Source organism: Hevea brasiliensis, chromosome 5 (assembly GCF_030052815.1).
Source record: "Hevea brasiliensis isolate MT/VB/25A 57/8 chromosome 5, ASM3005281v1, whole genome shotgun sequence".
Lineage (NCBI taxonomy): Eukaryota > Viridiplantae > Streptophyta > Magnoliopsida > Malpighiales > Euphorbiaceae > Hevea > Hevea brasiliensis.
In genome coordinates, this window is record NC_079497.1 from 18,322,750 (window position 1) to 18,350,647 (window position 27,898).

At 38.7% G+C, this 27,898-nt stretch overlaps 1 pseudogene; it reads right to left on the reverse strand.

Moving 5' to 3' along the window:
* On the reverse strand, positions 1-27,368 carry LOC131180083 (uncharacterized; annotated as a pseudogene).
* Between the last annotated feature and the right edge of the window lie 530 nt (positions 27,369-27,898).

The window sequence follows — 27,898 nt, forward strand, 5'->3', positions numbered from 1 at the left end:
TTAACCACTAGAAGTAGCATTGTCTCTGACTAGAGAGCCCAAAGAGGAGTATAGATGGCCCAACAATATCTCACCAAGATTCAAAGGTATGCCATCAGCTAATGCCTTAGCTATGGGTAACAACTCTAAGGATGGTCTACCTGAAGGTGGGCAGAAGATGAACTTGCTGATGAAACCCCACAAGAAGAGGACATGTTCTTCATCGATGATGTTACCTTTCCTAGCATGAAGTGAGATGAATTTGATAAAGGATGTTCTAGATTTTCGAGTAGGCTAAGTGGATGCTAAATCAACAACTAAAACTAGTGAAGTTTCTCTATAGATGAATAAACCAGTAAGAGCCACAACATCTCTCAAATTAATAAACATGGGTCTTAGTGGGAGTATGAAACAATTATAGTGTTAAGACCATAATGGCAACAGAGTAGTCAATAGTGGTTCATCATAGATAATATCAACTAAGCTCAAGTCTATGAGCTTCATCAGATACATATCTGGCCAAATTTACTTATATTTAGGGCAAAGACGTTTAACCCATTCCATCCAGCCATCATATAGTCGAGGCTAAGATTTCATGAAACCAAGGTCCCAAGAAATAGTCTGTTTGCCTAGAAGGATTTCATATGAATCAGACAATGGGTAAGACAGGACACATTGAGCAATTTCTTTAGAAGTAGCAATTGGGGCTAAGATAAGAACTAGGAGGACTAAAGGAAGTAATAATGGTAGCCCTATTCAAATAAGATAAGAGCAAGTTATGGTTTGAACATGGAAAGAAAAGCTAATGGTGGAAATACTACACTTACCCTGGATCATCTAAAATGATGGTAGTAGCAAGTGGTGGATTGGTTTGATTGATAGACAGGCCTGCGAAAGGAAATCTCTCTGTGGTAATTTGTGAAAGGCAGTGGTAAGCTTAAAAGAAAAGCATACAAGAAGTAAGTCATGATTCTAAAAGACTTACTGGAGATGCAATAATAAGCGATGGTGAAAAAAGGGAGCTGGTGCCTTGTGCTACCTACAAACAAGTTTAGTTGTGTAAAAAAAAAAAAAAAAGATCTATGTTATACCTGAAAAAATGAAAAAGTTCCAACTGGAGTAGAAAACGCAAAAGCAGACGAAGGAGTCACTGCAAGCACAATCAAGTCATAATAAGTTCATTGCAAATGCAGAAAGTTTAAGGAGATACCAGAGTGATAGCTGTGGTGGGTGACGTCAACATTCCCATAGTTGTGTTTGAGGAACCTAAAGTTTCATGGAAAGTCAACACAATGGAAACAAGTAGAGTGGATGATATGTGCAAAATGGATAATGATACTCACTGGGTTTGGTGGATGAAGGCTATCCATACTGGGAACACTAGGTGGAGAGAAGTTTGTCAAGGGTTTCAATGGGATGCCAACCTAATTCTAGCTGTAACATCCTCATTTTTGCTAGTCCGTACAGTCTACTGTTCTGGTGACCAATGTCGGTCCGGACAGCTAGAACGTTCGGAAAAATATTTAAACTAAAGTAAGGAACCAAAAATTAACTCAAATATTAATAAGAAAAAAATTTATGAAAAATTATAAAATAATTTTTGGGACTCCAGAGAAGGGTCATTGAGGTTCTTATGGCATTAAAATGCTAAGAAAATACTTAGAAAAATTTTTCAATCGGTACAGATAATTTTGGCCCGTTAAACCAAACGGAGGGTATTTTGGTCATTTCGTCTTCAAAGATGATTTTTGAGCCAACTTGTCTAGTTAAATAAATAATTTATATAACATAAAATATAAATAAATATTGTCAAAAATTTAATTGCAATTAAATAGACAAAAAATGTGGAGAAAATGAAAGAAAATGGATTTATGACATCATCATGATGTCATTAAAACTCTCCTACCCAATCTAACATTGACACATGGCATAACTCTATTTAAAAGAGTTAGAATGGGTTGGAAAAGGAAACAAAAAAATCAGATCTCCCCTCTCCTTCTTCTTCATGCCGCCACCCTCCCCACCATGGTCACCCATTAGTAAGCTTTTGAAAGCTTGATTTCCCCCACTTTTACCCAACTAAACCCTAACCTAGCAACACAAAAACTTGCTTTTACACCTTAGTGATCCTTTTGGGAGCAAAAAGAAGAGGAAAACAAGAGCTTTAGCAAGTGGAAAAATCTCACTCCTTTGAGGTTAGTGACCTAACCTTAATTTTCACTTTGAATACATGTTTAATAACTTGAGTGAGTGTAAATTTCAAAAGAAATTTGTTAAATACCACTTGTATACCATCCCATATTTTTCAGCAGCCATGGTTAGGGTTTGATTGTGTTGAGCTTAATGAAGTTAAAAGACCATCATGGCAGCCCACAATATGTACCCACTAAGTGGATTGATGAAATGCAAGTTAAATGCATTATTTGAGATGTTAGGTTTAGGGTTTGGGGTGGAAAAATGGGACTTTGATCATTTAATGATGAAGTGAGTTTTAATGGTCAATTAGTGACCATTTGGTTATGTGTAAACAAGAAATGAGGTGGTTTGATTAGTGGGAATTGCAGTTGGTGTGGCTGCCCATGGTGAACTACAAAATTGGACATGAGTCCAGCACGTTTGGGCAGCCATAACTTAAATTGTAGAGGTTCAATTGGTTCAAGGCCAATTGGACATGAAACGAGACACATAATGCCACAACTTTGGTGAAGAAACTATGCCCATAAAACCAAACCAAGTGGACCAAAAGCTTGCCTTAATCCGGGTGACCTGCAGTCTATTTCTGCAGAATGACCAAATTAACAGTATTTGGTCATTTGGCTATAACTTAATGTAGAATTGTCCAATTGATCTGAAATTTTACCAGCAACAAGCTGAGATATAGACCAACAACTTTCATGAAGAAGCATAACTCAAATTATGACCAGAACCTATCCAACAAGTGAGTTGCAGTCACTATTCACTGCATTGTAGATATGGTCAGTCCAGAAAAATTTCAATCTGGCCAGTTGTGGTTTTTGGACCATAACTTGAGCTAAAAAACTCCAAATGGAGTGATTCAAAAAATTAAATTCAACTAGACAAAATAAGGAACAACTTTCATGTTTATCATTTTGCCAAATTCCCACTGCAAAAATGACTAATGGAACAGTAAACATGAGGCATGAAAATTGAAAATTCTACTTAATTAACATTAAGCTTAGAAATGGTATTGGCAACCAATACCAACAAATTTTGAATGCAAAATGTGGTATGTTGGGAGATTAAAACCAATGTATCTATTGTCTATGTAAAAGTCAACATTTTGGTTGACTAATGAAGTGAATAGTAACACCAAAACTTGAAATTCAAAAATTATAAAACTCAAAAGTGTAAAATGCCCTAGTATACCTAACAAGATTGGTTTTGATAGCTTAGCATGCCAATAGGGTTCTGTTAGCAGTACCACATATGGCTTCATGCTATTCTGTGTTTCATGGCTTTCCCATGCCATTCTGTGAAATAATAGCCTTTGGCTATGTTATTTGAGTTGATATGCTTGGGTTTTAACCCTGATCATTATTACAGCTTATTAGCTGTTCTATTGCACACTGGGAGACACAATGTGACCGATGGTGTGATGGTACGAGGTACTTAGTACCCAGTGCCAGTTTACCCATTTATCTAGTCTAGTCAACTAGTATGGGTTACTCGGGCAATGATAATAAACTTTACCAAAGTTTAATCAAGTAATAAGGCAAATACTATCAGAAGTAAAGTCTACCAAAAATGTAAACACACATTCTGCATATTCGTTTCATTTTATGCTATTTTATATTATTTTATATTGTCACCACTAAGTAGAATTGCTTAGCGCGTCGCTTTTGCCACGCGCAGGTACTGAAGACCTAGCTGGGGAGCCCAGCAGACACCAGACAGGGTGAGCCTACAGAGCTGCATCAGGAGTTCAAAGTCACCTCACATCTGCACTGCATATGGTAGGACATTAGGACTATAGGTGGCCCTTGTAACACCCTCCCGATAACCACTCCGTACATCCTACTGTTCCGGTGACCGGTGTCGGTCCGGACAGCTAGAATGTCCGGAAAAATATTTAAACTAAAGTCAGGAACCATAATTAACTCAAAAATTAATAAGAAAAATTTAGTAAAAATTTTAGAAATAAAATACAACCAAGTAAAACGAGCCGGTGCCCAAGTAATGAGTAACCGGAGGGAAGTTGCGGTTCTCGCAACGAGGAGCCCTAGACCCGGGGGGAAAAATTATAAAATAATTTTTGGGACTCCAGAGAAGGGTTATTGAGGGCATTAGAATGCCAAGAAAATACCTAGAAAAATTTTTCAATTGGTACAGACAATTTTGACCCGTTAAGCCAAACGGAGGGCATTTTGGTCGTTTCGCCTTCAGAGGTGATTTTTGGCCGACTTGTCCAGTTAAGTAAATAATTAATATGACATAAAATATGAAGAAATATTACTAGAAATTAAATTGAAATTGAGTAGTGATGAAAAGAAAAGAAAAATCAAGAAAAGCTCATTTATGACATCTTGATGATGTCATTTATAAACTATGACCAATCACAATTAATCTACCATTTGACTAAACTATTAAAAGACATAAAAGAAGACCAAAATAAGAAAGAAATTGCAGCAGCCACCCTCCCCAAAAGACCAGCCGAAACTCACCTCCATAGCCACCTCCATTCAAGCTTTTTCAAGCTTTAGATCTCCATCATTTCCACCATATTTCCCTAACCCCTCTTCATTAAAACTTTACCCCACACCTTAAACAAGCTCTTGGCAACCAACAAGAGGAAGGAAATTGAAGTTTGGGACTTGGAAAAATTCTGCCACTTGAGGTTAGTGCACCTATATTCATTAAACTCTTTATTTTCATGGTTTGGGACTTGAAACTTAGTGAGAATTGTGATTTAAATGAACATAAACCTATGTGTTTGAGCTTGTGAATTTCGGCTGCCCTAGCTATGGAATAGGAGGGAGTGTTTTTATGAGCTTGAAGTGAATTAGAGTTATGTTGGAAGTTTATAAATACAAGAACAATGATTAAAAAGCTAACTAAGACATATTGTATAAAAACATGGATTTGAATTAGGGTTTTGTGAGCAAAATGTAAACTTGGTTTAGGAAATTATTAGAGAGCATTTTAATGGTCAATTAGTGACCATTTTAGGTAATTTAACCAACAAATGGACTGAAGAATGGGATTCCAAAGTGAGGTTGCAGGCTGCCCTAGGACAGTAGCATAGGGACTGAAATTTCAGTCCACTTGTACTGCCATAACTTGGGCTGTGTTGATCCAATTGGTGTTTGGCCAATTGGACATGAAACTAGGCTTATAATGGCACATTTTTCCTGAAGAAACCATGCCCAAAAGACCAAGGCAAGAGGACCAAAACTTGGCCCCAATCCGGATACTCGAATCGATTCTATTAGACTGACCAAATGAACAGTAACTGTTCATTTGGCCATAACACACTGTAGATTTGGTCAATTGACCTGAAAGGTTTACAGCAACAAGTTAAGACATAGACAAACAACTTTCATGAAGGAACCTACCCCAAATTATGGCCAGAACCCATCCAACCAAGTGACTCTATTTATCATTCACATTATAGATATGGTCAATTCTGCAGATTGGCAATCCGGCCAGCTGTGGTTTTTGAGCCATATCTGGAGCTACAAAACTCCAAATGGAGTGATTCAAAAAAATAAATTCAACTAGACAAAATAAGGAACAACTTTCATGTTTTACATTTCTTCAAATTTCCACAGTAATAGTGTCCAATGGAACAGTGAAGTTGACTCACCAAAACTGAAAATTCTGCTTGTGTTGGTTTAAACTTTGAAATGGTATAAATGCTTAATGTCAATAAGTTTGGAATGCCAAATGTGGTATGTAGGGAGTGCCAAAGTCAATATACATATTTTTATTCTAAAAGTCAACATTTTTGTTGACCAATAAGGTGAATAGTGACACCAAAACTTGAAATTCACAAATTAAAGAATTTAAAAGTTTCAAATGCCCTAGTATACCTAACAAGATTGGTTTGGATAGTTTGGCATGCCAATAGGGTTCAGTTAGCAGTACTGCACATGGTAATATGCCATTCTGTGATTTCATGGCTTTTAGCCATTTTGACTTTGTATTGAGACTTGGCCTTGTGCCTGATATTATTTACAGCTTGTTAGCGCTGCTGTACACAACGGAGATGCATATGTGACCGATGGTGTGACGCCCGAGGTACTAGGTACCCAAAGTGCTACCATCTGTTATCTAGTCCAGTCATCTAGTATAGGTTACTTGGGCAACTACATGAATGAAAGTGGGCAAAGTAACGAAATGAATGGATATACAAATACAAAACAAACAAAACATCCACATGCAATATATATTTACTTCATGTTATTTCTTCTATTATATTATTGCACCACTAAGCATTATTGCTTAGCGCGTTGCTTTTGTCACGCGTAGGTACTGGAGATCCCGATCGTGAGCCCAGTAAACCACAGACTGGGTGAGTCCATCCGCGCTTCGCTCGGTCCGTGTCACCTCAACTTCTGCTGTGCATTGGTAGGACAATAGGTGTCATTTTGACATATTTGTAACTTAAATATTGATTTTTCTTCATATGTAATTAAACTTGTGTAATGTATATTGATGTTTATGTAAATTATGAAAATTGTACTTGTGAATGGAAAAGTAAATGTTTACTTGTGATTTATATGTGATCATCACATGTGATGGATGATTGAGTACTGGAATTGAAATGTTGTTGAGATCCTAATATTGAGATTTTGTTGATAAATTGAAGTTGGGATTGTTTGGAAATTATTGGAAGTGTTTTTAACAGGTTTCGAAGAACTGTTTTTCTCCATTTTTAGCCGGTACTCCGCCGGATTTTCTTTAAAATTTTCGGAACCTCAAATAAATAATAATTTCGATAAATGGCTTAAATAAATCATATTTCATAAATTAGCTTCAAAAGCATGATACAAATTAAGTAAGGTATATATTAGAGTGTGCCAGTACACCGTGTGGCATTACTTACTCGGGTATACTGTACACGGGTAAGGGGTGTCACATTTAGTGGTATCAGAGCACGGTTTAGGCGTTACAGTCCTAGATTGAGTCCATACCATGCATTGCATTTGTAAGAGTCGAGGTGACACTAATGCAGATCTGTTTGTTTTCTTATTTTGAATAGGATATGGACCCTTCATCTCGGAGGCGGTTGAGGAGGAAGTGGAGAGTCATGCTCCACCGTGCAGTGAGGCGGGGGTAGGGGAGAACCTACTCACACTCAGCAGAGCACCTTTCGGCCTCCATAGGCTATGTTCCAACAAATGGCCGACTTCTTCGGACAAATGGCGGGTAATGCAGACCACCACCACCACCGGCTCCACAGTAAATCACACTGGAAAGGCTAAGAAAGTTTGGGGCGGTGGATTTCTTGGCAAGAGGGAAGATGACTCATTGCGGCCGAAAATTGGTTAAGCGAGCAGTGAGTCTTAAAACAACTCCACTGCACCCCAGAGCAGAACTTAGAAGCTGCTGTATCCTTGTTACAAGACGATGCCTACGAATGGTGGGACACTGTGTCCAGTGAAGTGCAGCCAGAAGCTGTAACTTGGGACTTCTTCCTCTCCGAATTCAAGAAGAAATATGTGGGTATTGTATACGGAAGAGAGAAGAAGAGAGTTCATTAATCTAAGGATGAGGCAGTTGTCAGTGGACGAGTATGAGAAGGAATTTGTTCGATTGAGCCGCTATGGAAGGGAGATAGTCCCTAATGAAGCTGAAAGGTGCAAGAGATTTGAAGAGGGACTAAATGACAACATCAAGATCCAGCTCACTGCCTTGGGAATCACAGAATTTAGCAAGCTAGTGGAAGCGCAATAAGAGTTGAAAAAGTGAGAATCGGTGAGCGGACTGAGAAGGAGAGCGAGAAGAGGGGACCGGTCGGTCTAGCTCACCGCATTTGGAAAGAAGTTCAAGGGTCCACGCACGAGTTCACTCGGCCACATGGTCGTGGTCGGTCTCGGGGCCCAGCCACGATTCACCCCTAGGAGAGTCGGTCCACACCATCGGTGGCGGCTCTCCGAGGATGGGTTCGAGGACCAGCCCAACATCTTCTCGCATGTCCACACGCCTTAAATGGCACAAGGAGTGTTGGAGAGTAATCGGTGCCTGCTTGAGATGTGGGTCGACAGAGCATCAGCTGAGAAATTGTCCATGTAGAACCACTACAACTGCTCCAACACAAGCAGATAGACCTGCTCCTGCACCACAGAGAGGTAGAAAATCGCAACTGACGCAGGTGGGACCATCACGAGGCTGCATCCGAGCGGCAGAGAGGCGGATAATGCATCGCTGCCGTAAATTATGCCCCGAGCTCGGGAGGAGCAAGATGCCTCGGGCGTCATCGAGTGCGTTCTCCCTCTACAATACTTTGCATGCATTGGTAGATCCGGGATCTACTCATTCCTACATTTGCATCAACTTACGTAGAAAGGGGATATTGGTAGGAGAGTGACCAAGACATTACGGTCACTAATCCATTGGGCCACAGTGTGGTAGTGAACAAAGTATACAAGGGTTGCGTTAAGGATTCAGGTATGAATTCTTGGCGACTGATTGAGTTACCCTTCCACGAGTTTGACGTGATTTTGGGAATGGACTGGTTGTCACGTCATCAGGCAATAGTTGATTGCAAATTGAAGAGGATTTCTCTGCAAACTTCAGAGGGTAATGAGATCATCATTGTGGGGAAAGGACAGATTTTACATCTAATGTCATCTCGACCACGATTGTAAGAAGAATGATGAGAAAAGGTGAAGCCTACCTAGCACATGTGGTGGATCTTTGGGCGTGTTAAGCCAAACTGAGTGACATACCCACAGTGAGAGACTTCCCAGTATTTCTGAAGAGTTGCACAGTTTGCCACGAGAAGGGAAGTCGAGTTTGCTATTGAGACAACTGCCGGATCTGACACCCATTTCTATTGCTCCTTATAGGATGGCACCCAGAATTAAGGGAGTTGAAAACTTCGTTGCAAGAGTTGTTAGATAAAGGGGTTCATACGCCCAGATGTGTCACCATGGGGAGCTCCAAGGTCTTTGTTTGTGAAAAAGAAGGATGGGACTTTGAGGCTTTGCATTGATTACCGTGATTGAATAAAGTGGTATGAAGAATAAATATCCGTTGCCTAGAATTGATGATCTGTTTGATCGGTTGAAGGGAAGCAGGAGTATTTTCTAAGATTGATCTCGCATCGTATCATCGATTCAGGTAAAGGATGTAGATGTGCCCAAGATCGCATTCAGACCCGGTATGGGCATTATGAGTTCCTAGTGATGCCCTTTGGCCTAACAAATGCACCAATGCATTCATGGACCTTATGAACCGTATCTTTCATCCACACTTAGATCGGTTCGTAGTGGTCTTTATTGATGATATTTTGGTGTATTCCAAGACCAGGGAAGAACATGATGAGCATTTGAGGATTGTTCTGTAAACCTTGAGAGAAAAGAAACTGTATGCTAAGTTGTCCAAGTGTGACTTTTGGCTGAATGAGATTGCATTCCTTGGACACATAGTGTCAGCTGATGGGATTAGGGTGGATCCCAAGAAAATAGAAGCGATCTTTGGAATGGAAGCCTCCAGAATACAACCGAGGTCGAAGCTTCTTGGGGCTAGCTGGGTATTACAGAAGATTTGTGAAGGGATTTTCCCTAATAGCTGCTCCAATGACCAAGTTGTTACACAAGAATGTCAGATTTGACTGGAATGACAAATGTCAGACCAGTTTTGAGAAATTGAAGGCTATGTTGACAGAGGCACCAGTGTTAACACAGCCAGTGTCAGGAAAAGACTTCATGGTCTACAGTGATGCCTCACATAATGGGTTAGGATGTGTATTGATGCAAGAAGGGAAGGTGGTCGCTTATGCTTCCAGGCAGCTAAGGCCACATGAACAGAATTATCCTACCCATGATCTAGAGCTTGCAGCAATTATCTTCGCACCGAAGATATGGAGGCATTACCTGTATGGTGAAAAATGCTACATTTACAGACCACAAAAGCCTAAAATACTTGCCAACCGGAAGGAGCTCAACCTTAGAGCGAGCGATGGATTGAGTTCCTGAAGGATTATGACTGTGTAATTGACTACCATCCTGGGAAGGCAAATGTAGTTGCTGATGCTTTAAGCAGAAAATCCATGACAACCTTGAGATCATTGAATGCCCGTCTATCTTTGGTTCGAGATGGAGCTATTTTGGCTGAGTTACAAGTGAGGCCAAACTCGCTGATAGATTTTAGATGGGCAAAGCGGATGAGAAGTTAATGGCTATTATGAGCAAGATCTCGGAGGAAAAGCAATGACTATGAGGTGAAAGCGGATGGGTGTCTGTACTACAAAGGAAGACTGTGTACCGGATGATGGGGAATTGAAGACCAGTATTATAAAAGAGGAACAAATCATTGTATATGCTATGCACACAGTAAGTAAAAATATGTATCATGACCTGAAGCTTAAGTATTGGTGGCCTGTTATGAAAAGATATATAGGTGACTATGTGACTAAATGCTTGACATGTCAACAAGTCAAGCGGAACATCAAGTTCCATCGGGTTTGCTCTGACCTATACGTATACGAATGGAAATGGGATCGGGTCACCATGGATTTTGTAAGTGGTCTACCTCTCACCGGAAGAAACATGATGCGGCATGGGTGATAGTTGATAGATTGACAAAGTCGAGACACTTTACGCGATTAGGGTGACTACTCACGGAGAAGTTAGCGAGTGTATATCGCTGAGATAGTTAGATCGCATGGAATTCCACTTTCCATCATATCTGATCGAGACCCAAGGTTTACATCAAGATTCTGGAAGAAGTTGCATGAGTCCTTGGGTACACAACTCCATTTCAGCACAGCTTTCCATCCTCAGACGGATGGACAATCAGAAAAATTAATCCAGGTAAACAATTGAAACCAATGAAATTGATACAAATATTGAATAGAAATGATAACAATAACATGAAATATATGTCAGGTCCTTGAGGATATGCTGAGGAGTTGTGTCATTGAGTTTGAGGGAAGTTGGGATAGATACCTCCCACTGGCAGAATTTGCATACAACAATAGCTACCAAGCTAGCATCCAAATGGCCCCATATGAAGCACTGTATGGGAGAAAATGTAGAACTCCAGTGTGCTGGACTGAATTGGGCGAAGACAAACTGGTAGGGCCAGACATAGTGAAAGCAGTGAGGAGAAGGTAAAATCAATCAAAGCCAACTTAAAGGTTGCCTCAGACAGACAGAAATCTTATGCCAACCTGAAGAGGAAAGAAATAGAATATGGGGTTGGCGACAAAGTGTTCCTCAAGGTGTCACCATGGAAGAAGGTATTGAGGTTTGGAAGGAAAGGTAAGTTGAGCCCTAGGTTCATTGGCCCATATGAAATCATCGAACGTGTGGGTCCAGTGGCCTATAGGCTAGCTTTACCACCAGAGCTGGACAAGATCCACAATGTGTTCCACGTGTCTATGCTCAGAAGATACCGCTCAAATCCTTCACATGTCATCTCCAGAGAAGAAATTGAAATACAGCCGGATTTGACATACGAAGAAGAACCTCTACGGATCTTGGCTCGGGAAGTGAAAGAATTGAGAAACAAGCAAATTCCATTGGTGAAAGTGCTATGGAGGCACCACAACACCGAGGAGGCAACTTGGGAAAGTGAAGAGACGATGAGGCAACAGTTCCCTCAAATCTTTGCATCAGGTAAATTTCGAGGACGAAATTTAAATTAGAGGGGAAGAGTTGTAACACCCTCCCGATAACCACTCCGTACATCCTACTGTTCCGGTGACCGGTGTCGGTCCAGAAAGCTAGAATGTCCGGAAAAATATTTAAACTAAAGTCAGGAACCATAATTAACTCAAAAATTAATAAGAAAAATTTAGTAAAAATTTTAGAAATAAAATACAACCAAGTAAAACGAGCCGGTGCCCAAGTAATGAGTAACCGGAGGGAAGTTGCGGTTCTCGCTACGAGGAGCCCTAGACCCGGGGGGAAAAATTATAAAATAATTTTTGGGACTCCAGAGAAGGGTTATTGAGGTTCCTATGGCATTAGAATTCCAAGAAAATACCTAGAAAAATTTTTCAATTGGTACAGACAATTTTGACCCGTTAAGCCAAACGGAGGGCATTTTGGTCGTTTCGCCTTCAGAGGTGATTTTTGGCCGACTTGTCCAGTTAAGTAAATAATTAATATGACATAAAATATGAAGAAATATTACTAGAAATTAAATTGAAATTGAGTAGTGATGAAAAGAAAAGAAAAATCAAGAAAAGCTCATTTATGACATCTTGATGATGTCATTTATAAACTATGACCAATCACAATTAATCTACCATTTGACTAAACTATTAAAAGACATAAAAGAAGACCAAAATAAGAAAGAAATTGCAGCAGCCACCCTCCCCAAAAGACCAGCCGAAACTCACCTCCATAGCCACCTCCATTCAAGCTTTTTCAAGCTTTAGATCTCCATCATTTCCACCATATTTCCCTAACCCCTCTTCATTAAAACTTTACCCCACACCTTAAACAAGCTCTTGGCAGCCAACAAGAGGAAGGAAATTGAAGTTTGGGGCTTGGAAAAATTCTGCCACTTGAGGTTAGTGCACCTATATTCATTAAACTCTTTATTTTCATGGTTTGGGACTTGAAACTTAGTGAGAATTGTGATTTAAATGAACATAAACCTATGTGTTTGAGCTTGTGAATTTCGGCTGCCCTAGCTATGGAATAGGAGGGAGTGTTTTTATGAGCTTGAAGTGAATTAGAGTTATGTTGGAAGTTTATAAATACAAGAACAATGATTAAAAAGCTAACTAAGACATATTGTATAAAAACATGGATTTGAATTAGGGTTTTGTGAGCAAAATGTAAACTTGGTTTAGGAAATTATTAGAGAGCATTTTAATGGTCAATTAGTGACCATTTTAGGTAATTTGACCAACAAATAGAATGAAGAATGGGATTCCAAAGTGAGGTTGCAGTCCCTAGGACAAAGAAAGATAGGGATCAAATTTCAGTCCACTTGTACTGAAATAACTTGGGCTGTGTTGATCCAATTGGTGTTTGGCCAATTGGACATGAAACTAGGCTTATAATGGCACATTTTTTCTGAAGAAACCATGCCCAAAAGACCAAGGCAAGAGGACCAAAACTTGGCCCCAATCCGGATACCCTGAACTGATTCTGCAGAATTGACCAAATGAACAGTAACTGTTCATTTGGCCATAACTCACTGTAGATTTGGTCAATTGACCTGAAATTTTTACAGCAACAAGTTAAGACATAGAAAAACAACTTTTATGAAGGAACCTACCCCAAATTATGGCCAGAACCCATCCAACCAAGTGACTCTATTTACTGTTTCTGTTACTGTAGATATGGTCAATTCTGCAGATTGGCAATCCGGCCAGCTGTGGTTTTTGAGCCATATCTGGAGCTACAAAACTCCAAATGGAGTGATTCAAAAAAAGAAATTCAACTAGACAAAATAAGGAACAACTTTCATGTTTTACATTTCTTCAAATTTCCACAGTAATAGTGTCCAATGGAACAGTGAAGTTGACTCACCAAAACTGAAAATTCTGCTTGTGTTGGTTTAAACTTTGAAATGGTATAAATGCTTAATGCCATCAAGTTTGGAATGCCAAATGTGGTATGTAGGGAGTGCCAAAGTCAATATACATATTTTTATTCTAAAAGTCAACATTTTTGTTGACCAATAAGGTGAATAGTGACACCAAAACTTGAAATTCACAAATTAAAGAATTTAAAAGTTTCAAATGCCCTAGTATACCTAACAAGATTGGTTTGGATAGTTTGGCATGCCAATAGGGTTCAGTTAGCAGTACTGCACATGGAAATATGCCATTCTGTGATTTCATGGCTTTTAGCCATTCTGACTTTGTATTGAGACTTGGCCTTGTGCCTGATATTATTTACAGCTTATTAGTTGTTCTGTTGCACACCGGGAGATGCATATGTGACCGATGGTGTGACGGCCCGAGGTACTAGGTACCCAGTGCCAGTTTACCGGTTATCTAGTCCAGTCATCTAGTATAGGTTACTTGGGCAACTACATGAATGAAAGTGGGCAAAGTAACGAAATGAATGGATATACAAATACAAAACAAACAAAACATCCACATGCAATACATATTTACTTCATGTTATTTCTTCTATTATATTATTGCACCACTAAGCATTATTGCTTAGCGCGTTGCTTTTGCCACGCGTAGGTACTGGAGATCCCGATCGTGAGCCCAGAGACCACGATGGGTGAGTCCATCCGCGATTCGCTCGATGTCCGTGTCACCTCAACTTCTGCTGTGCATTGGTAGGACAATAGGTGTCATTTTGACATTTTGTAACTTAAATATTGATTTTTCTTCATATGTAATTAAACTTGTGTAATGTATATTGATGTTTATGTAAATTATGAAAATTGTACTTGTGAATGGAAAAGTAAATGTTTACTTGTGATTTATATGTGATCATCACATGTGATGGATGATTGAGTACTGGAATTGAAATGTTGTTGAGATCCTAATATTGAGATTTTGTTGATAAATTGAAGTTGGGATTGTTTGGAAATTATTGGAAGTGTTTTTAACAGGTTCCGAAGAACTGTTTTTCTCCATTTTTAGCCGGTACTCCGCCGGATTTTCTTTAAAATTTTCGGAACCTCAAATAAATAATAATTTCGATAAATGGCTTAAATAAATCATATTTTATAAATTAGCTTCAAAAGCATGATACAAATTAAGGTATATATTAGAGTGTGCCAGTACACCGTGTGGCATTACTTACTCGGGTATACTGTACACGGATAAGGGGTGTCACAACCCTTCTGTATTTTGCATTTTGTATTAGTTTGGATTGTAACTATAAACTCCTATAATTATTTATTAATGTAAATATATGAAATTTCATATTATTGAGGTTTTTTGCATTATGTATGTTGATAAATGAAATGTTGAGAATTATTTGTGAATATGCTTCAAATGATAAAGTGAACAGAAAAGTTTTTGAAAATAGTATTGTGATTTGAGATTGAGATTTGAGATTGACTTGAATGTGTATAATGGATTTTGGATTTGGAAATTATTTTAGAAGTGTTTTAAACAGGTTCAGAAGAACTGTTTTTCTAATTTACAGCCGGCACTCTGCTGGATTTTTTTAAAATTTGCGGATAAATTCAGATTTATCAAAATTGAAAATAAATGAATTATAAAGGGATAAATTGTAATAGAAACATAAACTGGTGCTCCGGCACACTGAGTGGCATAACTTGCTCGGCTACACTGTAGACGGGTAAGGGGTGTCACACTAGCTATGAGAAGAAAAGTACAATCATCAATATAGTTTAAAAGGTATTTCTCATTGCCTAAAAGTTTCATTGTTTAAAGATTTTGGCTATTGAGTATGTGTGCATGCTCTATGTGTTAAAGTTGAATGGCTTGAAGTGGATTTAGGTAGTTTAAGTTGAATTGCAATGTGGCTTGAGATTTGGATTTTTGGTGTTGGGTGTGTTCCATAGAGTTACCTTACTAAAATATTCTTGGGAGTAGCATGGGATTTTGGAAAGGGCTTTTTTTGGGATGCATTAATTGTGGCTTGATTCCTTGTTTAGGTTAAGTCCTCAGAAATATGTAATACTTCTAAGTTATATTCTACTACTCTCCTCCAAGTCAGTTTAGGTCTACCCCTACTTTTCTTTCTATCCTCTAACCTAATGTGCTCTACTTGTCTAACTAGAGCATGTGTATGTCTACGCTTCACATGACCAAACCACCTCAATCTCCCTTCTCTCAACTTATCCTCAATTGACACCACTCCTACCTTTTCTCTAATATTCTCATTACGAACTTTATCTAGTCTAGTATGGCCACTCATCCACCTTAATATGCTCATCTCTACAACTCTTATCTTAGACACATACGATTTCTTCAGTGCCCAACACTCACTATCATATAACATGGCCGGTTATATGGCTGTACGATAAAATTTTCCTTTTAACTTATTGGGAATCTTGCGATCACATAAAACTCCAGTGGCATGTCTCCACTTCAACCATTCGGCCTTAATCCTATGACTAACATCCTCCTCACATCCCCCATCTACTTGAAGGATTGAGCTGAGATATTTAAAGTGATTACTTTGAGGCAGTACTACTCCATCCAAACTAACTCATTCCCTATCCCCAATTCGGCCTTCATAGAACTTCCAATGCATGTACTCTGTCTTCATTCTACTTAACTTAAAGCCCTTTGACTATAGAGTGCTTCTCCAAACCTCTAGCTTTCTATTGACTCCTTCTCGTGTCTCATCTATCAGGACTATATCATCTGCAAACATCAAGCACCAAGGGATACTCTCTTGTATATGTTTCATCAATTCATCTAAAACTAATTTAAAAATGTAAGGGCTTACAGCTGAACCTTGGTGTAATCCAACTGAGATAAGAAAATTTCTTGTGTCCCCTCCCACTGTGCGCATAATAGTAGTTGCTCCTTCGTCAATTCAAACAATTTAAATATCATAAAAAAAATTTTCATTTCTTAAAAACACCAAAACTTAAATTTACATAGCACCTGACAAGATTATTACTACTGCTAACACATGGGGAGTTTTAGATCTCAATTTTGAAAAATAATAATACAGATAAATAACTGCTAATAAACCTACAAGGAAGGAAGTAGGTTATTCTAAAAAAGAACTCCTCATGTAGCCTGGAAAAATATCCTAGTTGCGTCTAGCCTATTTATTACCCAAAAAGTTCTGATACCCAAAAATATTCATGCAATCTCATCAAATTCATCAACAAGTCATCAGTCATAAATTTTTTTATGATTAAAATCATATAATTTCGCATCAATATCATCAAATCAAGTAATTTCTTGTTACCCAAAAAATTCTGATACATCGAAATTGTCAAAAATTACAAAGAAAACATACCCTTTCTCCACGTTTTCTCTTTTTTACTTTCTTTCTTCTTCTTTTCTCTTTCTTTTTGTCATGACTCAATCCCACAAACTGAATCGGCACTAGGACCTAGGCCGGCATAAAACCCCTGAGGCCAATAATAAGCATTACTGTTTCCAAATCCATAATCAAGGCCAAAATCTAAGGCCTAACATGAAAATAAATTTTATACTTTTATTCGGGCCAAACCAACCCAATATCCATCAGATGCTAAAGTTAGGGGAGCCTAGCTCAACCCTGATGCCACCATTTTCAAATAATTTCAACTCAACTCAACTCAACTAAGCCTTTATCCCAAAAATTTGGGGTCGGCTATATGGATTCTCTTTCTCCACTCTAAACAATTTTGGGTTAAGTCCTTGGAAATATATAATGCTACTAAGTTATGTTCTACTACTCTCCTCTAAGTCAGTTTAGGTCTAGCCCTACTTTTCTTTCTATCCTCTAACTTAATGTACTCTACTTGTCTAACTAGAGCCTGTGTATGTCTACGCTTCACATGACCAAACCACCTCAATCTCCCTTCTCTCAACTCATCCTCAATTGACACCACTCCTAGCTTTTCTCTAATATTCTCATTACGGACTTTATCTAGTCTAGAATGGACACTCATTCACCTTAATATTCTCATCTCTGCTACTCTTATCTTAGACACATACGATTTCTTTAGTGCCCAACACTCACTACATATAATATGGCCGGTCGTATGGCTGTACGGTAAAATTTTCCTTTTAACTTATTGGGAATCTTGCGATCATATAAAACTCCTGTGGCACGTCTCCACTTCAACCATCCGGCTTTAATCCTATGACTAACATCCTTCTCACATCCCCCATCTACTTGAAGGATTGAGCCGAGATATTTAAAGTGATTACTTTGGGGTAATACTACTCCATCCAAACTAACTCCTTCCCTATCCCTAGTTCGGCCTTCACAGAACTTGCAATGCATGTATTCTATCTTCATTCTACTTAACTTAAAGCCCTTTGACTCTAGAGTGCTTCTTCAAAACTTCAGCTTTCTATTGACTCCTTCTCATATCTTATCTATCAGGACAATATCATTAGCAAACATCACGCACCAAGGGATACTCTCTTGTATATGTTTCGTCAATTCATCTAAAACTAATGTAAAAAGGTAAGAGCTTACAACTAAACTTTGGTATAATCCAACTGAGATAGAAAAATCTCTTGTGTCCCCTCCCACTATGCGCAAAATAGTAGTTGCTCCTTCATCAATTCAAACAATTTAAATATCATAAAAATTTTTTGCATTTATTAAAAACACCAAAACTTAAATTTACATAGCACTTGACAAGATTATTACTACTGCTAACACATGTGGAGTTCTAGATCTCAATAACTGCTAATAAACCTACAAGGAAGGAAGCAGGTTATTCTGAAAAAGAACTCCTCCTGTAGCCTGGAAAAATATCCTAGTTGTGTCTAGCCTATTTGTTACCCAAAAAGTTCTGATACCCAAAAATATTCATACAATCTCATCAAATTCATCAATAAGTCATCAGTCATAAATTTTTTAATGATTAAAATCATACAATTTCATATCAATATCATCAAATCAAGTAATTTCTTGTTACCCGAAAAATTCTGATACATCGAAATTGTCAAAAATTGTGAAGAAAACATACCCTTTCTCCACGTTTTCTCTTTTTTACTTTCTTTCTTCTTCTTTTCTCTTCCATTTTATGATGACTCAATCCCACAAATTGAACCGGCACTAGGACCTAGGCCGGCATTAAACCTCCGAGGCCCATAGTAAGCATTACTATTTCCAAAATCCATAATCAAGGCCAAAATCTAAGGCCTAACATGCAAATAAAATAAAAATAAAATATTATACTTTTATTCGGGCCAAACCAACCCAATATCCATCAGATGCTAAAGTTAGGGGAGACTAGCTCAACTCTGATACCACCATTGTCAAACAATTTAAATATCATTAAAAAAATTTTCATTTATTAAAAACACCAAAACTTAAATTTACATAGCTCCTGACAAGATTATTACTACTGCTAACAAGTGTGGAGTTCTAGATCTCAATTTTGGAAAATAATAATACAGATAAATAACTACTAATAAATATGCAAGGAAGAAAACAGGTTATTCTGGAAAAAAAACCCTTCTTGTAGCCTAGAAAAATAGGATGAACAGGAGTGAGCGTGCGACTCATAGAGTAAGATATTAATTTTAAATATAATTTCTATAACTATCTAAAGCTAATGCATGTCTAAGTATGAAATCTAACATCTTCACACAATTCAAACAAGTCAAGTCATAGTCATACCAAAGGCAATCTGGAACACTCACACACCCGCGCGTCAAATCCATAATCACACATATATATATGGGAGCTGATCTCCTATGCAGCTCTCTTAGTTCCAACCTTTACTAGCGAGATCAACTCAAAGTCGGACTTTCTCTTAATATTCAAATGCGAGGGCCAGCGAGATTAACTCGATCTGTGCCTACATCGACTTATCTGTAATAAGGATCGAGTCCCAGAGAGTCAACCTCCAGCCGTGTCTATTTGTCCTACCCATATCCATATACACATCACATGCACACTAACTCACACATGTGGCTCTAGATCGCCATAAAGCAACAACCACAACAATGTCATCGAAAACAAATGCAATACAAGGGATGCGTAGCTAATAACTATGTACATATCTCTATAAGTGATGCATGAACATGCCTTGAATACATAATAATATTACAATTATAAGTAAAATCAATATTTACTCACAGTACTTTTGTCACACCTTATCCCTTGTAAGGCATGACATGTTCCCATAGCATACCTAATGAATTACCAAACTACACCTATTGATAACCCATTAATTATGCTACAAGGGATTTTAAACAAATCATTGCTTTTTATCTTATCAATTCTTTTACGGAAAACTACATGGGAATAGTTAAAATTCAATTACATATCAAGTAAACATTCATTAGAGGAAATAAACTTATTATTATAAAAGTGTAAGATCCCTAATTTTCAAATAATTATTATATATATATATATATATATATATATATATATATATATATATATATATATATATATATATATATATATATATATATTATTCAAACCCTGATATTATGGACTTCGCGTATGTACTTTCATTTCGGGGAAATTCGATCGTCGCCCGGATCTGTAATTTCGGATTGAGCAGATAAGCTACTGGAACCATTTCAGAACCAGGTCAAGATTATAGGCTACCCCACCATTTTCAGACGTTCTGGACACGTTCCAGATGTCAGATTTGGCATAGGTAAACTCGAACTCCACATTACTCAATTTTTGCCTTGTACTGGGTTAGAATAAAATTTATAAAATATTCGTGGATGATAAGAAAATTACGATTCCTATTGCAATAGCCTTATAATATTGTTAAGGACCGCGGGGCAGGTTTATAGAATTTTTAAAGTTAGTTTGGATAGTTTTTTAAAAATATTAGTTTTGAAGTCTTATAATTAAGTTATCTGATGTTGTGATTTTTGCTTGGTTTGGAGGGCCCAGGAGGGGCCTTATAATGATGATGAGATATGGGTTGAGTTAGAAGTGTTATTTAAACCATTTTGCAGGTTGGGTAGGTCATAGGTATAGGGGAGACTTTGTCAGATTTTCAACATAACTTAGGGTATCTTTGGTCTTTCTAAACTCGTATTGAGTCAAATATATTAAATAATTTCAATGAAATTGTCAGGTGAGCCGGGACAGCGTTCCTCCTCCGCCCAGCCATCGCAGTGACCTCGGTTCAAGTTTGTGAGTAAAATATTAATTTTAATTGTAATTTTGATATTATTATATGTTTAAGCATGCCCATGCATCACTTATAAATATGTATCTATGTAGTTAAACACTAGGCATGTTTTATATTGCATTCAAAATTGTTGAAGTGCCACGGATTTATTTGTGGTAATTTGGAGTAGTGTATTTACATGGCGTACTTGTTGTATGGTATTAGATATGGACAGGACGGGTAGACACGGCTTGAGAGACACTCGTTGGGACCCGATCCTTTGAGGTAAACACGGCTTGAGAGACACTCACTGGGACCCCGCATTTGGTTTATTAAGCGAAAGTTTGGCTTGAGAGACACTCGCTGACAGAGGTTGGATTAAGAGGGCTGTATAGGGGAGTAGCTCCCATATATGTATTGCTTGATAGCATTGGGTGTGTAAGTGCTCCAAATTACCTTTTTGCTGTTATAATATGAAAATTATGACATTTTGATTATGTGGAGGGTGAGCTGAGCTCTCTAATTTATTATATATTGTGTTTACAGGTCCGACGAGTCAAAAACTCCCCGTTAAATGGTCCATTTTATGGCCGAACTCTGTCCAGTTGAATTCTTGAATTTTGGCCCAAATGGGCCTTTGAGTTAGGTTGAGGAATAGTTAGGCTTACAATGGGCCTCGGGGGCTTTAGGCAGGCCTAGGTCCTAGTGCCGGTCCGGCCCATAGGTTGGGTCGTGACAAATGTGGTATCAGAGCTTAGGCTTTAGATTCATGGGAAAGTGTGCACCTAGAGTTGTCACATGCGGAGTATAGGTTTTTGTTTCGTCTTTTTTCTGTAATTCTTCGTTTCTAGATTCTGTGTTGTTCCTCGGTGATACGGTCTCTACCCTTAGTAGCTGATTCCACTAAAAAGAAAGACCAAAGGACCGTCTTCAAAACAAGCCAAGAAACTCCCTTGAACCTTCAACCCTTCACCTTGAAGATGGAGAACTGAAAATATAATTCCCAAGAAAGACAGCCAAGAACAAGACCAATTCACCTATGCTAATGAACAACCTTGAACATATAATAAAACTTAACAAATCAAAGCAAGAATTTGCTAAGAAAAAAAAATGGAGAGAGTTCTAAGAAGAACTTTGAAGCAAAGCTCCAGCAATTTTGCTCAAAAAATTACCATATGAATTCTGTTCTCTAAATGAAACAAAAGAAGGCTAATATGGGTTGGTGTATTCTGCCAAGACATTTCAACAACCATGGGACATGTGCAAGTCTTGGTTAATACACAAATCTCTCCAAAAATAGATACAAAGTTCAAACATTAATAGAAAAGTCAGATTTGGCAGCCTACAAATGAGAGACAATCTGAAAAGGGATGTTTTGTCCTGAAGTTGAAAGTAGTAACTTTGCTTTTCCTATAAATAGTTGAAGCGTGGCTGGAGCTCTTGGACAAAGTTATGGCTTTCAATCTTTGCAAAATGGACAAAAGCATCTTCAAAAAGTTGGTGGAGATGGGCTGCCAATTGTGCTGCCACCTAGGCACTCCACATGGACGCCACATTGGATGCCAACTAGGATGGATTTGCTGAGGTGGCTGCCACATGTATGCCAACTTGGACGGATGCCATTTGGTCTCTTGGCTCCTCAAATATGCAAAGGAATGTACAGCAAGGTTGGCTTCCCTCTTCCAAGTCCAAACCGAATACATGCAAGGGGTTGGACTTGGTGATGTGCTTATGCACCAAGCCTTGAAGCTTCTTAGCCATTTCTCTAGTTATTGGCCCTTGGTGTGGAATTGGTGCAACCGGTTCCTCATCATCCTCTCCCTCTTCGAAAGAATTCGTCCTCGAATTGTCATCATCTGCATAGAAAGGAGCAAGATCAGTCACATTAAATGAAGCGCTTACACCATACTCACCTGGAAGGTTTATCTTATATGCATTGTCATTAATTCTCTCTAGCACTTCAAAAGGTCCATCACTCCTAGGCTGAAGTTTTGATTTCCTTTGTGTAGGAAACCTCTCCTTTCTCAAGTGAACCCATACAAGATCACCAGGTTGGAACACCATCTTCTTTCTCCCCTTGTTAGCTTGGGCTGCCCTTCTCTCATTCACTTTCTCCATTTGTTGCTTTGCTTTTTGATGCATTTGTTTCACCATTTCAGCTTTCCTTTTGCCATCTAAACTAGCAAGCTCATTAGTAGGCAAAGGCAACAAATCTAAAGGAGTTAGTGGGTTAAAACCATATACAAGTTCAAATGGTGAATAACCAGTAGATGAATGCATAGACCTGTTGTATGCAAATTCTACGAATGGTATGCACTCCTCCCAAGCTTTCAAGTTTTGTTTAATCATTGCACGTAGAAGAGTGCCCACGGTCCTATTGACAACTTCTGTTTGCCCATCCGTTTGTGGATGGCAAGTGGTGGAGAAACAAAGTTTTGTTCCTAATTTTCCCCACAAGACTTTCCAAAAATGGCTTAGAAATTTCACATCCCTATCACTAACAATTGTTCTAGGAATGCCATGCAATCTAACTATCTCCCTAAAGAACAAAGAAGCAATGTAAGATGCATCGTCAGTCTTGTGACATGGTATGAAATGAGCCATCTTGGAAAAACGATCAACAACAACAAAAATACTATCATGGCCTTTCTTTGTCCTAGGTAAACCCAAAATGAAATCCATGGATAAATCTACCCAAGGTTCACTAGGAACACTCAATGGCATGTATAGACCATGCGGCCTTACTTTGGACTTTGCCTTCATGCAAGCCACACATCTAGCACACACTCTCTCTACATCCCTCTTCATGTGTGGCCAATAAAAATGTTCCTTTAAAATTTCTAAGGTCTTTGCAACCCCAAAATATCCCATTAAACCACCAGCATGTGATTCTTTAACAAACAACTCTCTAATTGAGCATTTAGGCACACATAATTTATTTTCCCTAAACAAGAAACCATTATGCCTATAGAATTTATCATATGCAGCATGTTCACAAAAGGCAAACACTTTCCCAAAGTCATCATCATTAGCATACATTTCTTTCACATGTTCGAAGCCTAAAAGTCTAGCGTCAAGCATGGAAAGTAAAGTGTACCTCCTTGAAAGTGCATCAGCCACCACATTCTCTTTGCCTTGCTTGTATTGAATCACATATGGGAAACCTTCAATGAATTCACTCCACTTGGCATGGTGCTTGTTGAGCTTGTTCTGCCCCTTTAAGTACTTGAGTGACTCATGGTCACTATGAATGACAAACTCCTTCGGCCACAAGTAGTGTTGCCAAGTCTCAAGTGCACGCACTAGAGCATACAACTCTTTGTCATAAGTGGAGTAGTTCAATGTAGCCCCGCTTAGCTTCTCACCAAGTAGGCAATCGGTCTCCTTTCTGCTTCAAAACAGCTCCAATACCCACTCCAGAGGCATCACATTCAATCTCAAAAGTTTTAGAAAAATCAGGTAAAGCAAGTAAAGGTGCAGAACACAATTTCTCCTTAAGTGAATTAAATGCATGCTCTTGTTCTTCCCCCCACTTGAATCCCACATTTTTTTTTACAACTTCATTCAAGGGTGAGGCTATGGTACTGAAGTCCTTTACAAATCTCCTATAAAAATAGCCAACCCATTGAAGCTCCTCACATCACTCACAGACTTAGGTGTAGGCCACTCCCTAATGGCTCTTACCTTGTCCTCATCAACCTCAATTCCCTTGCCACTCACCACAAATCCTAAGAAAATAACTTTGTCCATACAGAAAGTGCATTTCTTAAGATTGGCATACAAGTGCTCTTTTCTCAACACCTCAAAGACTTGTCTCAAGTGCAGCAAATGATCATGCATATTTTGGCTATATACTAGGATATCATCAAAATACACTACAACAAATTTTCCTAGGAAAGCACGCAACACATGGTTCATAAGCCTCATAAATGTACTAGGTGCATTGGTCAAGCCAAATGGCATGACTAACCATTCATATAGTCCATATTGAGTCTTAAAGGCAGTTTTCCATTCATCCCCTAATTTCATGCGAATTTGGTGATAACCACTCTTTAAGTCAATTTTAGAAAATATGCATGCACCATGCAACTCATCAAGCATATCATCAAGTCTAGGTATGGGATGTCTATACTTTACAGTGATTTTGTTGATTGCTCTACAATCCACACACATGCGCATGCTCCCATCTTTCTTAGGCACCAAAAGAACGGGTACGGCACATGGGCTCATGCTCTCCCTAACATGGCCTTTTGCTAGAAGCTCCTCCACTTGTCTTTGAAGTTCCTTAGCCTCTTCCGGATTGGTTCTATAGGCTAGCCTATTTGGGATTACAGCTCCAGGCACAAAATCTATTTGGTGCTCTATGCCTCTAATTGGTGGTAGCCTATTAGGTATTTCTTCAGGGAAGACATCCTTAAACTCCTGCAATAAGGGCAAAGCACAACTAGGAATGGATTGGTCAAGGTTAGAAACATTGGTGTAAGCTCCCTTACAAATTAGCAAAGCCATTGGCATACTAGAAAAATATGCAGTCCTCACATCCTTGGCTTTTGCTAGCAAACTGACTTTATTCTCTCCACTCTTCTCACAACTCTCCTTTTACCCCGAGCCCTTTCCTTTTGGTTTCACTCTTTTGGAATTTTCTCTCTTCTCTTTCTCTTCCTCATTTTTCCCTCTTACTTTTTCCTCTCTTTCTTTTCTTTCTTTCTCTTTTTGCACTCTTAGCTCGGCCTCTCTTTGTTGTTGCTCATTCATGGTCTGTTTTATCCTTAATTGATCTTCAAAAGCTTGTGCGAGTGATAATGCTGCTAAAGTAACCCTTCGTCCATCATGATCAAAGGAGTAACTATTCCTAAATCCATCATGCACTACCTTCCTATCATATTGCCATGGTCTCCCTAGCAAAATATGTCCAGCATGCATTGGCACCACATCACACAACACCTCATCCTTATACCTTCCAATAGAAAAACCCAACATCACTTGCTTGTTCACCTTAATTTCCCCACATTCATTAAGCCATTGCAACTTGTATGGTCTAGGATGCTTCATGGTGCACATGCCAAGCTTCGCAACCATGAGTGTGCTGGCAACATTCACACAACTACCACTATCTACAATCATGCTACAAGTTTTACCATTCACCAAGCATCTAGTGTGGAAAATATTTTCCCTTTGTAGTGCATCTCCCTCTTCTTCCTTTGCTTGTGCACTTAGTGCACGCCTAACCACCAGAATATTACCTCCCACGGCATGCTCTACATCACTAGCTTCCTCCAAAGGAGGCATACTCTCACTAGCATCATCATCATCAACATCATCATCTTCTGATTCGATCTCCCCATTCTGCCTCATCACCATCACCCTCTTGTTAGGACATTGAGATGCATAATGTCCCTTCCCTAGGCACCTAAAACATTGGATATCCCTAGTTCTTCCAGTAGAGGTATTATGTCCCTTGCCTTTCTCAGTCACACTAGGCCTTTCCCCACCCCTAGTCTCCTCTTTCTTTTCCTTAGAAACAGCCTTGGAATCATAAATTTCACCCTTTTTCCAATTCGGTTTCCATGGAGCATTGTTGCTCGAATTCATACCTACACCCATCTTGAATGCTTTCTTCTTCTTTAGTTGTTTTTCTATCTTGATCGCCATATTTAACATGTCATCAAGCTCTACATAGTGTTGTAGCTCCACTATGTTGGCAATATCAAGATTCAGCCCCTTTAGGAACCTAGCCATAGTGGCTTCCCTATCCTCCTCTACATTGGCTCTTATCATAGCCATCTCCATCTCCTTGAAATATTCTTCCACACTTTTGTTTCCTTGCACCAGCCCTTGCAACCTTTGGTGCAACTCCCTATAGTAATGTTGAGGTACAAATCTGTCCCTCATGATTTGCTTCATCTTATCCCAAGTTTCAACACCCCTCATCCCATTTCTCCTTCTTTTAGTGAGCAATTGATCCCACCAAACTATGGCATAATCTATAAACTCAACTACTGCAAGCTTCACCTTCTTTTCCTCACTATAATTGTGACAATAAAAAATGAGATCAACCTTCTCTCCCACTCCAAATATGCATCCGGATTGGCTTTGCCTTGGAATGGTGGAATTTTCATCTTGATCCCATTAATGTTACCATCCACTCTCCCTCTCCCTCTTGCTTCCTCCATATTACCACTTCTCAAGTTTCTGGCTCCACCTCTTCCACCCCTATTACCTCTCATCCCTCTCGGTCTATGGTGGTCATCATGTGCTGCAGAGTGCTGGTCATCCTCTTCATCAGAATCATCATCATTTTCATCCCCCCAATCATCTATAGGTGGTGCATTGTTCACTCTAGATCCCCTAGCCCTATTCTGCCCCTCATTTGTGTTTTGTCTACCATTCCCACTATTCTACTCAAATCTTTTAATTCGGTCAGCTAGGTTGCTCAATTGTCTACCAATTATTTCCAAATGCTGAACAAGTGCTTGTTGGTAAAAAGGATTATCCATATTAAGCCCACTAGTTTGTTCTTGTGACATTTTTAACACTTGCACAAAAAAAATTAGCAAAACAGAAAACAACCTCCAATTTCACTCAATTTTGGTCACTCAAGTGTTTGTACTCAGTTTATAGGCTTTTACCCTCTTGAAGTTCTTGCCACTCAATGCCTTTTTCCACTCAAGCTTGCTTACCAAGTTCTTGTTAGAACTAATGCAATTCCAGCAAGTTTAAATCAAGTTTTAATATATGTTCAAGCACAAACTCAAGCAAAACGTGTGGAATAAGTGTTTGTTATGACACTTGAAGCAAGAAATGAAGACACCAAGCTCTAGAGCAATGAAGTGAAATAGGAGTCGAAATTAGCTTGCTACTTTTGCCTCTCCCCGAAAAAGGCAAAGTTGGAATTTTGTAAAACTGTTTTAAGAGCAGCAACAAGACACAGTTTTAGTAGGAAAATCAAGTCTAGAGGTTCCAGAAAGCACCTTGAAGTTTTGGACTCCAAATTGGCCTAATAGGTGCTAAATTTGGTTCACCAAGTAAACGGTAGAATTTTTACACCAAATTTGAT